Source organism: Trachurus japonicus, chromosome 16, assembly GCF_045865225.1.
Source record: "Trachurus japonicus isolate A0001 chromosome 16, Traja_1.0".
Lineage (NCBI taxonomy): Eukaryota > Metazoa > Chordata > Actinopteri > Carangiformes > Carangidae > Trachurus > Trachurus japonicus.
This window is the reverse complement of record NC_140922.1, coordinates 7,805,036-7,817,754: the sequence shown is the minus strand read 5'-3', so window position 1 is coordinate 7,817,754 and position 12,719 is coordinate 7,805,036. Positions and strand designations below refer to the sequence as shown.

The window sequence follows — 12,719 nt, the reverse complement described above, 5'->3', positions numbered from 1 at the left end:
AGGAGTGGGTGGATGCACCAAACTTTGCCATCCATCCCCTCACCGCCCATTACCAAAAGTGCACACAAGGACTTGCACGCCCATGTGAGTGGGATGGCGCACACATGCGTGCACATGATGTGTGCACACGCCCACAGGGGCAAACCCATATACTCACGAGTACTCTCTGGACTAACTTTGAATAAATGAAGCATCCATTTAAGCCCCCAGAATGTGCTTGTCTGATGTTCCACTCTTCAGTAGCAGCACGCATTAAAAAAAAAAAAAACTTTTACAGCTACAAACTTACTCCACACCAGCCCTTGCCAAAATGAAAATGAAAATGGCTGTGAGCTAACTGTAAAAGTTAAAGTGACATAGTTAAGTTAAGTTAAACAAGCAGTGATCAGTGTGACCAACACAAAGTCTCAGAGGGAGACAGAGATCTGTGGAAACTCTCTGAACCTTACCTCGGTGTGTGAGAACCTCTCGACTGCAGCCTGCTGAAGGACTGATTGTACAGGACCTTTCTGGAAGTTATCTGCTGGTTGAGTGTGTGTGTAAGCTGCTGTGAGAGAGTGTGTGTGTGTGCCGTACCCCAGAGGAGCGTAGAGAAGAGGATCCGATGAATAATGCAGTCTTGCTCTCTGCTGGTGGGTGTGTGTGCCTTTGGCTCGTGCCCTGAACTGCTTTCCTAGCTGTCGCTCACTGCACATGTACCTACTGCTGAAGAGGGAGAGAGGGGGCGGGAGCAGAGAAGAGGGGAGGGTGGGGCAGCGAGGAGGAGTCAGGCTAGACAGACTGTGTGTGTGTGTGTTTGTGTGCGCACACAGAGCAGCTGCTGAGCTTTATCTCTCCCAGCACTGGCCATATCTTTTCCTTTCTCATTTCACTCAGACAGCGCCCTCGCAGACAGACTGACCTCAGCGACTGGTGCAAGTGGTCTGTCAATAAAACGCGGTGACACTGATGATACTCAACAGCTCCCAGGTGGATGAAAGAGTGTGAATGTGCGACTCTCACCCTGATCCTGCTTCCCTGCTGCTATCAACAATACATTCTTAGCCCACTTTTCTGGTTGAAAACAGCAGTGACAGCCCATTCTAAAGCAAATACATGGAAGAGGAATTTCTGTTTCAATTTTGCACAGCAAAAAGAAAATTCCCAGTGCTGTAGAAAAACATCACAAACCCAACATAGCAAGGAAATGGGGGAAAAAAAAGTCCAAAATACATACATATCATTGATCTCCCCATAGCAGGGGTCTGCTGTTATCCATGGCAGGACAATAACCTCACAGCCAGGTCGTCCACTGACTCCAAGGAGGAAAAAGTCCACAAATGTTTGATATTATATTCCCCGTGAATGATAGTAGAATTCCCACAAGTCATCGTGAAAGCTCTGACACTCAAATCCAAGTAGATTCTAGTCTTATATTTATTTCCTTGGGGTGGAGTTAATGGAATCACAGGTCCAATCAAGTTCTGATGCAGGAGGAAAAGATGGTTTCTGTATGTGTGTATGTGAGTGTGTCTCTGTGTGTGTATGTCTCTCCTCACCATGGAAATGGAGGTTAGTCCATTCATGTGTGTGTGTGTGTGTGTGTGTGTTACTGTGTACACGGCTGTGGTTAAACACGGGGCAAGACAGCATCTCTGTTTTTGGGCATGGGGCAGGCCCAGTGGCTGGAGGAGTATCCTGGCTCAGTGTGGCCTTGCAGTGGAAAGGAGCCGTCAGTCTCTGAAGCCACGGCCACTCTGAGTCACACGTCCCTCTACAAAGAGCTCCGTTTTTCAGCGTCCTCCTGCTCTCCACCTCTCCTCCTCTCTGTGGCATTCTTTCCATCCCTCCATTTCAAGCTTTTCAGTCTCTCCGTCTCCATGGAAGTCACACCAAGACAAGAATGTCTGGCCGGCAGCCCAAATACCACTCCTCTGTCAATCTGTTTTTGTTTTGTTTTTATGCTCTCTGGGCATGAACAATAATATAGGCTACAGGACTGGAAATTGTGATAGCCAACATTTTTACCTATACAACAAATCTGTATGTGGTTTGATGAACTCACTGTTTCACAACTCTCCACTGACTGGTATCTGAAGAGGAACATAATCCCTTACTACCACTTTTCAATTTAATCAACTTCTATGAAAAAGCAACTGCTGGCTGCAAGACATTTCAACTACAGAGGGAGAAAACCGTGTCCACAGACCGCAACATTGATTTAATTTAAACTCATTCTCTTTATTCACCGTGATATCAAAATCATTTTCTATTGCACATCAATTCAGGTTTCTGTCTTTCCATTAATTAGCACAGAGATGCATCTCTATCTGTTGGATCCTTGCTTATACCCAGGACACTAATCACAACATATTGTCCAACATGTAAAATGTGTGACAGAGAGAATATTTTTGAAAGTACCTCAGTCAGAAGTGCTGATGAAGCTGTAGATTGTCTGATTTTACTGGGTAAGGACTTTCCTTTTAAGATTAAAAGAAACACATATTAGAATTGTCAGCAAAATGTGTAGAAATAATAGATTTGAAATGATCTTGTCTATGTATTAATTACACTGTTGATAATACACAATTCTGTTGTATTATGTTGTTGAGATATCTTGGGAAGCTAGCATGCTAACCAGTTAGCTCTGGGCCTATCCTGTCTCATGACACCATTTTCAACCTCAAGAGGTGATTCAGAGTCACTGGTCCTCCCTCAATTACTTGGCAGAAAATAAAGTGTTAACATGTGTGAACCCTGGTGTTACTGGAGACCGATCTTGGCACATCAAGGACTTAAGTTTGATGTTGAGCTTTCCAGTTTCCTCTAGACTGGTAAGTAAAGAGTCATTCATTCCAACCTTAGCCACGTAGCAATAGCATATCTTATATAGACCCTTGGAACAGTAAGATGTGGTAAACTTTCTTCAATCATTTATCTGACACTGTCTAAATCCCACAATAACTCATCAAGTCCAAAGACAAGCATGGGCATGAAAGACTGTGGCTCACCATGCAGTACCAGCACTGAACAATCAGTAGCAATCAGTTATCCTCCAGTCTTTCTCCCCCTCTCTACCCTCATGGCATTCCAAGCGGGCAGCAAAAAACACAAGGCGTGCCTGTTGTGCAATCTAAAGGTTTTATTTCTCCATCACGAGCCACTTGCTTGCTGCTCCCCTGAGAGAAAAGAGTGATGACACAGACGACTTTCAGCATGTGAAAATGTGGTGTGAGGGTGAGCTATGTAGAATATTGTGAGGCTAAGTAAACTGTGTACCGGGGCAGCCATTCCACTTAGAAAACCTGTAGATAGCTCACTCATGCTCTCAGACCACACAAAAGCTCCAGTTTTTCATCTCTTATCTCTACTTTCTCCATTTCCTGCTCTGGCCTTACAGTCCCTCATGTCTAGATTATTTTCCAGATAACATGGTGGAACAACGATGACTCATTTGTATAATTTTACAGTTCACAGGAACATTAATCTTACAGTCAACTGTCCTTGAGTCAACATCTACACTTGTTTTTTTCTTCAGCAGCTTTAATCCTAATTCTGTGTTATCACTGTTGTTCAGGAGACCATTGTTCATACATCTGTATTAAAGCAGATAACAGCGGCACGGCCGTTTCGGCTAATGCTGTGTTCAAGGCAGGCTTTTGAAACCGTAAGTTACAGCTTCAAGTCACAACTACGACTTGGTAGCGTTCCAGGTAACCCGTAGCTCGTGTTTTTACCGTCCTGTTGTCTGTGAAAGTTCCCTATAACGGCCACTCGTAACTTCCGACCCGTGAACTCGTACCAGATCGAACTGGTATGACTTCACAGGAAGGAAAAACACAAAGTACGAGTTTCCTTGAACGCACCATGAGTTAGCAGCCCCCGCCCTTGTCAGGCATCAATTGGTCCTCGTGCTACGTCACCACATTCACGCGCATCCCTTGGCTGCACACACAGCCCTTCATGCCGTTCTCTCCCCTCATTGGATAACTCTTGTATCCCACAAGGAAAATTTTCTCCTCGGGTTACAGCAGAGCAGAGTGACGGAGAGACTCGTGTTTAGGCTGAAATACTTCATGTAAGTGATTGCTGACGGAAAATAGGACTATTTAGGACTTATATTAACAAAAACATTCCACTGATATCTGCTTTAATCATTAATAAAATAAGCCGTATCTCTAACTAATGAACAAAAGCCTGCTAATGCTGTGGAAACATTTAGGGATAGCAACCCAACTTTTTCTTTGTTTGGTTTTCCAGTTTAAGGCAAAACACAAGTTTGATGCTCTGTTCTGTAATATAACTCATACATCAACTTATTGATATTTCGTGAACTTTTGTTTCCTACCATACAAATTCATCTAAAAATGATCCTTTTGGCCTCGAGTATCATAAAAAGTAAATGTTCATTTTTCATGAAGGGCTGGAAATGTTGGTAATGTGAAATATATTGCTGATGAGCATCCCAATTTCTTATCTTTCCGATAAGAGACTGTTCTTAACGGGGTGGGTCTGAACAGATAAACCATGACTGGGGATCAGAGGCTTGTCTCATTACTTCAACCAACAACATGAGGAAGTAACTCTCCCTGGGGGAAATAAAGGAAACTGTACATGGGACAGAGCAGCGACATCCAGGCTGAATAACCCTCAAGTATGTATTGTAGGTTTCAAATCTTATTTCTGTCCCTGTGGATGTTGCAGCGGAGGCAAACCTCACCTTTATTATCACATGTTTCCACAAGCACGTCTTTGTCAGTGTCTCATCAGTACAATTACAGAGTGCGGTTGGTTTTACCTTAGTGCTTTATATACTATATACCACAACACCGAGGCCAAGGTAACTCAGATAACCACCGTTATCAGCAGTGGGTGGTGGAGAATCTTAGATGTGCTATCTAAAGGTTTCATCTCGTAAGCCTTCAAATGGATACAGCGGCTACAACAGCACAAGACCCATCAGGTTTACATCTTGTCAGTAAAGAATAGGGGACACAGGTTCATCACCCGACACCGGAAAGACCATAGCCTGGTCTGTGGGTTTCTGCTGAGGCTGCAGATTGTACAGTCAGAATTCACTTCAAAATGAATCAAAGGACCCACCTGTCCTGTTACAACAGTCCCGGTCGGTCCTGTAATACAAATTAAACGTGGTTTTAATGCCACAGGCTATCTGGGTAGTGTTGCAGACCATGTGCAGCTCTTAATGACCACAGTTGGTCATCTTCTATTGGCTACGTCCAGCATGATAATAAACCATGTCACAATCCAACGGTCGTCTCAGACCAGTGTCATGAGCACGACAGTAAACTCGAATCCAGCAGAGACCTCTGGGTTGTGGTACAACAGGAATGTGCAGCAGAATGTGAACATCAATCAACAACCACAGTCTCAAAAGTAAAGTTTCCCACATCTTATAAAGTCCATGACACAAAGCACCATGGTCGTTTTGAGAGCAAACAGGGGCCTGTATTAGTATATCGTTCCCAATAAAGTGTTCAGTGAGTGCATTTTCTATTCTATATATTCCATTGCATGACTTATAGAAAAGTATCTTCACAGCCAGTATAGAAGAGTTACAGAGACCAGAGGCTGTTTCAGTGTACAGTGAAAGCTGCTTGTTTATTAGATACATATATCTAAAACTAATATGTTTTAACTTTCTTTATGTTTACAATGCTTAGTTTAATTTTCCTGAAACTGACATTTTGTTTAATCTATGGTCATTTTGATTGTGTGGTTCAATTACATATGGTGTTTCTAATATTTTGTCCACTCTATTTCTCTAAATAAAGTTAGACACACACTGGTCAAACTACAAACTAAAGCTTCTAAATTGATTAAATTAATTTCGGCATTGTCACTTTAATCTCACCAATCAGTGACTCCTCAGATGGAGGCATTGGTGTCCTTTTTCCCCTTTAATTTGTGGTATCCTTAGCTTAAGAACTACTACTATGACTATACACGAGCATGTGAGTGTGGTTTTAAGGTGTGTTGGACTTTTAAAAATGTCTCCCATTCAAACCTATCCTGATGACACCAGCTATTGATGTTAAAAAAGGTGTGAACAACTTCAGTGTCATCCATCAGCCTCCACAGAGCTGACAACATTTCAACTGTCCACAATAGGCAGGATTTGTTGCATCTGTGTATGTAGAGCGCTCCTGTTAAACTGGTATCTACAGTACATTATAGCTATGGCTGTCTTCCACATGAATGGTGCAGTCTCTCTCTCTCTCTCCTCCCCTCTCTGTCTGCGCCTGTCTGCCGCCCCCTGCCTTCTCTCTGGCTGCACAAGAGTCACAACGTCAAGTCATTCACAAGTAGTTTCGCAGGGAAGAAGCGAGGCGCCATCCACTGGCTGACGCGCTGAATGAAAACCCTGTGGGCGACATCTCTCAACGTGGGTCACAGAGTTCACCAACTGGTGCAGCACCGAGCCCGCCTGCCGGACTCAGGCTTTAACACACAGGGACGACAACAAACTAAACCCACACCAGCTTCAACCCCCCGCGATATAACTTGGAAACAAACATCTTTTTACCTTTTCTCTTTCTCTTTTCTGGAGTCTCCGTCTTCCTCCGTCACCGCTCACTTCCCCCCGCCTGGTCCACAGTCCAGTTGACCCTGCTATTTTCCGCCGGACCGGTTTTTTTTTTTTTCTCTTGACAAACCGGTGAGGACGAACTCCACCGAGCCGAGCGACCAGCCAACAGCCACCACCACCTGCGCATCAACATACTTGATTAGCCTGTCAGTCTCTGCTAATTACACAGAGCAGCCTATAGGCGCCACCTGGCGACCGTAATTAACGCTCCGCCGTCGCCTGATGTCGTCATCACTTTGAGCTCGTGAGGCTTTTTCAGTGACGGCAGGTGACGTTTTTAGAGGGCAGATGAACATGAATGTGACATTGACTATATATAAGAATAAAGAAAGGAGTAACTTAACATTTAACCTACTGCAGTGACGTACAGTGTTGAGGGACTTGTACTTTACTTTTTTTGTACTTGTACTTTACCTGTGTTGCTTATTGTGTGTTTTTGATGATATGCTACATAGGCTATTTCATATTTGTTTTAATGTTGTTTCATAGACCTATTGATTTCAATAAAGCATATGACAAGCCTAAAATCTAACATTTTCTTATTACCTAAGCCTTTTCAATGCAGTTCTAACTTTACCTTCACAACCTGACACAGTTAAAAAATTAGAGCATAGACCTATTTTATTTGACACTGTGTTTTGCTAAAAGTACTCACATTTTTACTTGTGTAAATACCAATGAGAAAATGTTTTCATTTATTTATTTGCTGTTTTCCAGAGTCAGGACAAACCATAAAATAAAGATTAAAAACACACACCAGACAGTCAGTCTTTCAGAAATTAAGTTTCCATTTTAAACATACACATAGATGTCAAATTCAAAATTGTTAGTAATAAACAGTCAAGAATATTAGAAGGAGGATCTAATTGAACTATCAATGGATTTATGTTAGTGATGTTGCTATTTTCACTATAGGATCTCATTATTTCCCCTACCACTGGCTCAAAATTAATTTTATCATATATTTTTTTTACTTCTTTGCCTGAGGAGAATGTTTTTATTTCACACCACAGTTCAGATATCTGTTATCTTAACCCTCATCAATAAACTTGTCTGTCAGTGCCAATGAAATAAATGAAATAACTGTAGTATTAATTTTACTCAGGACCCCCTGGAGAGCCCTGAGGGGCCCCTGTGACTCCAAGGACCCCTCTTTGGCAGTGACTGATAGACTGACCTGAGCTGGGTTTCACATGAATTGATAATTTAATTAAACAGGCAGCCAGGGAGCATCATACAACTACTCCTCAAGGCAACTGTACCAGCACGAGTGTCACTATCAAGCGGTACAGATGGTCCAGCTGAATGGCGCAGTCAGTTTAATTCACTGTGATCCCAAACTCATTCTAAATACAAACAAAAACACAAATTAAAAACATCTGAAGTGTGCTGCTGGAGATATTTTACCGAGCTCTTCATGGGTAAGCTTATCATTATGTAACAGATGAACATGAATTTTACATGACCTATGTTACCGCGCTGTAAATGGTTTGTTTACATTCACAATGTTCATAAATGATGGAATAGGGCTGTAGGTCACTCGGAGGCATCCCGATGTCTGAAAAAACAAAGCCTGAGAATGAACCCGTGCTTGCAGTGATTGGAGCCCACTGAAATGATTGCATAATCCAACTAACAAACATTTATATAGTTCAAAGTTTTGGTACAAAGCCTTACCCATGGACCCACAAGAACTACACCAAGATCTGTGTTTTAGCTTCCAGGGCACATGTCTCTACAGATGTGGAGCACATGATATTGTTAGGTATATGGATTTCTCACTGCATATGAAACTGATTGGATGTTTTTATGATACATCTTAATTTAAAAACTAGCTAATGAGTACACCTATTATATAAATGGAGTTGACAAAAAAGCCAAATATTTTCCTAATAAAGTGTATAAAATGGAAACACCCAGGAAAAGTACAAGTACTTTAAACATGTATTTCAGACCTGTGCTTGAGTGAGAGTACTTTATTTTACTACAGCATTCAGAGTGCTGTTATATAAAGATTTTAAAAAAGTTAATTAATTTACTTGTTTAATTCATTTCAATTCAATTTACATTATTTCCCAATGATAATCCACATCTCAACTGCTTTTAATGGAATCCTGGATACATTTATATTAAAAGCAAAAGATTTTTAAAAAAAAATACAACTGAAAAACATCATAAAGTTGAGACAGTCTGTTCATCGAGTGCACCAGTGTCCAGATTTCAGTTTCCATTTGAGAGCCTGCCTGCAGCCTGCAGCCCGTTACAGCGGCATCATGATACTGCAGGATGGGCCTGAACGCAGCACTCTTTGTTTAGTTTAGCACACCTTATTGTCCAGAAATATACAAAACTGTCCTCAGCTTCACCGCACTTTAAAAACAACACAAGAGAATCATCTAATGACTTCAGATAGATGGTTTGTGATAGTTATAGCATGCATCATTTGGAGATGAAAGCAGAATTCAAATCCTTAAAATAAAAATAAAAAATACTCGGTTAAGTCTTTATTAAAAAATATACTTTAAGTAAAAGTGAAGAATATCAGCAGCAAAGTGTACCTTCAATGTCAACAACACTCTAACAAATTATTTTATATATTATATTATTGTATTACTACTAAATGGTAGGTGCATTTTAATGCTGTAGCTGGTAAGGGTGATGGTTACTTTAACTATTTTATCTATAATGCAGACAAACCATAAATGCATCATATTCCCTGAGCTGATCCTAGGTTTTGTGATCAATATCAGAATCTGTACAGTAGTTTGTGTATTATTTCCCTCTGAGATTCAATCAAGTAGATGTACAAAAAAGCATAAAATAGAAATACTCAAGTTAAGTGCCAATACCTCTGATATATGCTGAAGTACGGTACTTGAATAAATTATTTAGATACATTCTACCAGTGGTATTATGTACTCAATTACTTTTTTTTTTTTATCCCTGATGAAACATGTCTACTGCACTGGCATTAAAGCCTATTTAAAAAGCATTTGAGCTTCATTTTGTGCAACTAACATGTAAGAGGTGTTATTCCTAAAACACCATCAGAGTTTAGTGGCAACATTTCTTCATTTTACAGTAATTTTATAGTGTGGTACTGAGCCTGTGACTTAAGCCCTTTGCAGCAATCTCTCACAATCCAAATCAACTGACATTGTCTGAAATACAGTCAATAAAATGAGAGACGGGTGCCAAGACTAAAGTGAGGACTCTTCAGTTCAAAGCACTCTGTGACGCGTGTGAGATCACCACCATACGGGAAGCAAGTGGTGAGGTGAGCCTTACTCATCACTAGGCGTGTCACTAGCTCCCCAGCATCAATGTGATTAGAGAGGCAGCCGGAGGGGGGAGGGGTGGAAATAGGGAAAGTGAGTGAGAGAGATGACCTAATACCCGTAAAAAGGAATGAAGTCATACAACCTGACTCATATTCCCAGCTGACACCAGCTCTCCCAATCACAACATCCCAGTGTGTGTGTGTGTGTTTGTTTGTTGTCAGAGAGTGAGGTGGGAGTGTGCATATGTGTGTGGAGGTCAACAGCTTCATGTGTGTATTTTACCTGTTCTTGCTTGAGTGTTTGCAGTCCAGTTGTCGTGCTGATGAAAGAAGCAGAACAGAAACAATAATTTAATTAAAGAAAATTAATCACAATTGTCAATTTTCATAATCAAGTATTGATCAATTGAGCAAATTTGTGAATTACTCTCTGGTTCCAGCGTCTGCAATGTGAGGATTTGCTGTTTTTGTCTGGTTTTGAATTATTCCATAACCAACATCTTATTTGAACAAAAGAAGACATTTGAAAAATGTTATTTACAGAATGGAAAAATTTGTAGATTAATAGAAAGAAAGCAGATTAATGAATGATGAATATCATCAACCATTTGTTGTGGCCTTGAAAAGTTCAGGGACAGGACAACACATGTGGCGGTGTCACGCCCACACAGACAGACAATACGGTAGTTTTTCTAAAGAGTGTACTTGTCTTGTAGCTCACACTGTTCACTGATCAGAGGTAACAATGCTGGGACTGAATGAGTCTGAACTGAATTACATCCAGATTAGACTGATTCCACGTGAGTTTGGCTTTGTTTGGAAACCATCAGCAATAACATCCCTTTAACAGGGTCCATGAACTGTCAAGTGGTGTCTGGGATAGTTCAAAGAAGAGATGTTTCAAATCATGTGAGCACAACATACACATAGATTTTCAGGTTTATCTAACAGCAGTGGAGATGAGTGCAGTGATTTTTTTGCTGACTTACCTAGAAGGTGTAGATGTGGAAGGGGAAAGGTCCAGTTATGTGGATCCCTGTATGCAGAGATACTGAACAAACTGTTGATAATACATGAAGTTAAAAGAAGACACAAGTGTGATGATGTTGTATTCACCACCACTGGCTCTCCAACTGTTTTACTCTTGTTTTCTATTGTTATTATGTTGTTGTTGTTTTTCTTTATTCCATCATCATTATGTGCCGTCTGTCTGCTGCTGCTGCTGCTGCTGCTGCTGCTTCTGTCTTGAAATATCTCAACAGTGAGAACAACAAATAAAAACAAACAAATAAGCAAGAACCCAGAAGAAAAAAAACAACAACAACATAAGAGGCGGGGGGAAAGTGGCCTCTGCATGTCCTGTATCATTTGTTCAGCTGATCGACTTCAGGGCTCTCATCAGCTTATGAGCACAAGATGTGGTATCATTTGCATGAGGTCTTACATCATCCCTGAGAGCCCGTTCATTATGGCATCAGCACGTGGTGCTTAGCCAACATGTCCCTTTGTGCTCGCAGAAGCCTCATTCAAGTGGCAGCGGGGCACCAGAAAAGTCCTGAAAAGGACATCTGGCCATGGAAGTCAAAGAGATGTCCTTTAGGGATTCTCAGACATGTCTTTACAACCTATTAAGCCTGTCCTCTTTGAGAGACAGATACTGTCCATATAGGTGAAAGCAATATCTGCATGGACTCCTGGACAAAGAGGTTGGTGTGTGTGTGTGTGTGTGTGTGTGTGTGTGTGTGTGTGTGTGTGTGTGTGTGTCTCTGCAGCACAGTAAACCACAGCATCTCCCCAAAGATGCCAGTCAAGCCTTTCGTCGAAGGAGGGGGGAGAAAAGAGAAACAGCACTGCTGTGACGAACAGATGTTCAAGATCATTCAGTTTTTTATGTGGAAGTAACATGACCTCAGCACTCTGGGCTTCACATGTATCCTGTAGCTAACGCACACACACACACACACACACACACACACACACAAAGAACCACAAGTGTGTGCAGATCACAATTGTAGCCCCAGAGCTCCAGGCAGTGAAGTCTGAATGAAAACCAGACCTGCTGTGGTCCATTCAGAGCCAGGGAAGGTTTAGTTCAGGGTCACGGGGGTCATGTGGTCCAGCATCACCACCAGTCCGGCCTCCAACAGGCTACACCAAAACACACACATCCAGGCAGACAGGGGTGTGTGAAGGGGGGAAACTCTATCCCAGATCTATGCTTTTTATTGATTCGGGCTCTGGACTCCCAGCAGAGCCATTTTAATGGAGCCAGACAACTAAAACCTCTTGGACACACAATGGCCTGCACCCGCACCATGGAGTGGCTGCTCTGGTGTGGCTCTGGTCCCCATCCCCTCACCCCCCAATCCTCTCTGGCCTGCCTCTTCCTCTTCCACTGGGTGGGGTTGGGATTGGGGGCAGACCCCCTGGGCCCACCACCCCTCTGGTCCTTCATGCATCACGCTATCCTGCTCTCCTCCTGCTGCTGTTTTTTTTTGTTGTTGTTTTTTTTTTATCCATGTTATTGGGTGGAGTGGGGGGATGTTTTAATCCTGGCCTCATACCAGGAGTCTCCCTGTGAGTTCTCATCTGCAACACGCCTTTGGGGAGCGAACCCCTTCCTGATTGGCACCCAGAGAGCGCGTCTAGACTATGATTACACATGCAAATACACCTGCTCTCTCTTTCTGCGACCACTTTATCAAAAATGTTTTTATATTGTTTCTATTCTCAGAGCTGGTGTTTGGAAATTTGTGATTATATTGTTTCTCTGTTCTATGTGTTATTAAAAGGCAGGAGGTGTTCTCACTAGAAATGCTAAAATATTCATGCTGAATCTCTCCAAGAGTC

General features: G+C 42.0%; 1 protein-coding gene across 4 annotated transcripts in view; it reads right to left on the bottom strand.

The window, feature by feature from the left end:
• Positions 1-6,899, bottom strand: part of LOC146971633 (lamin-A-like) — a 37,163-nt gene extending 30,264 nt beyond the window's left edge. The window contains exon 1 of one of the 4 annotated variants that reach the window (XM_085801057.1): positions 6,527-6,899. The gene's annotated coding sequence lies outside the window, so the exon portion shown is untranslated. Of the gene's footprint in view, positions 1-444; positions 668-6,526 lie in introns of those variants that run through there. The other 3 variants (XM_085801055.1, XM_085801056.1, XM_085801054.1) reach the window with 3 other exon arrangements.
• Between the last annotated feature and the right edge of the window lie 5,820 nt (positions 6,900-12,719).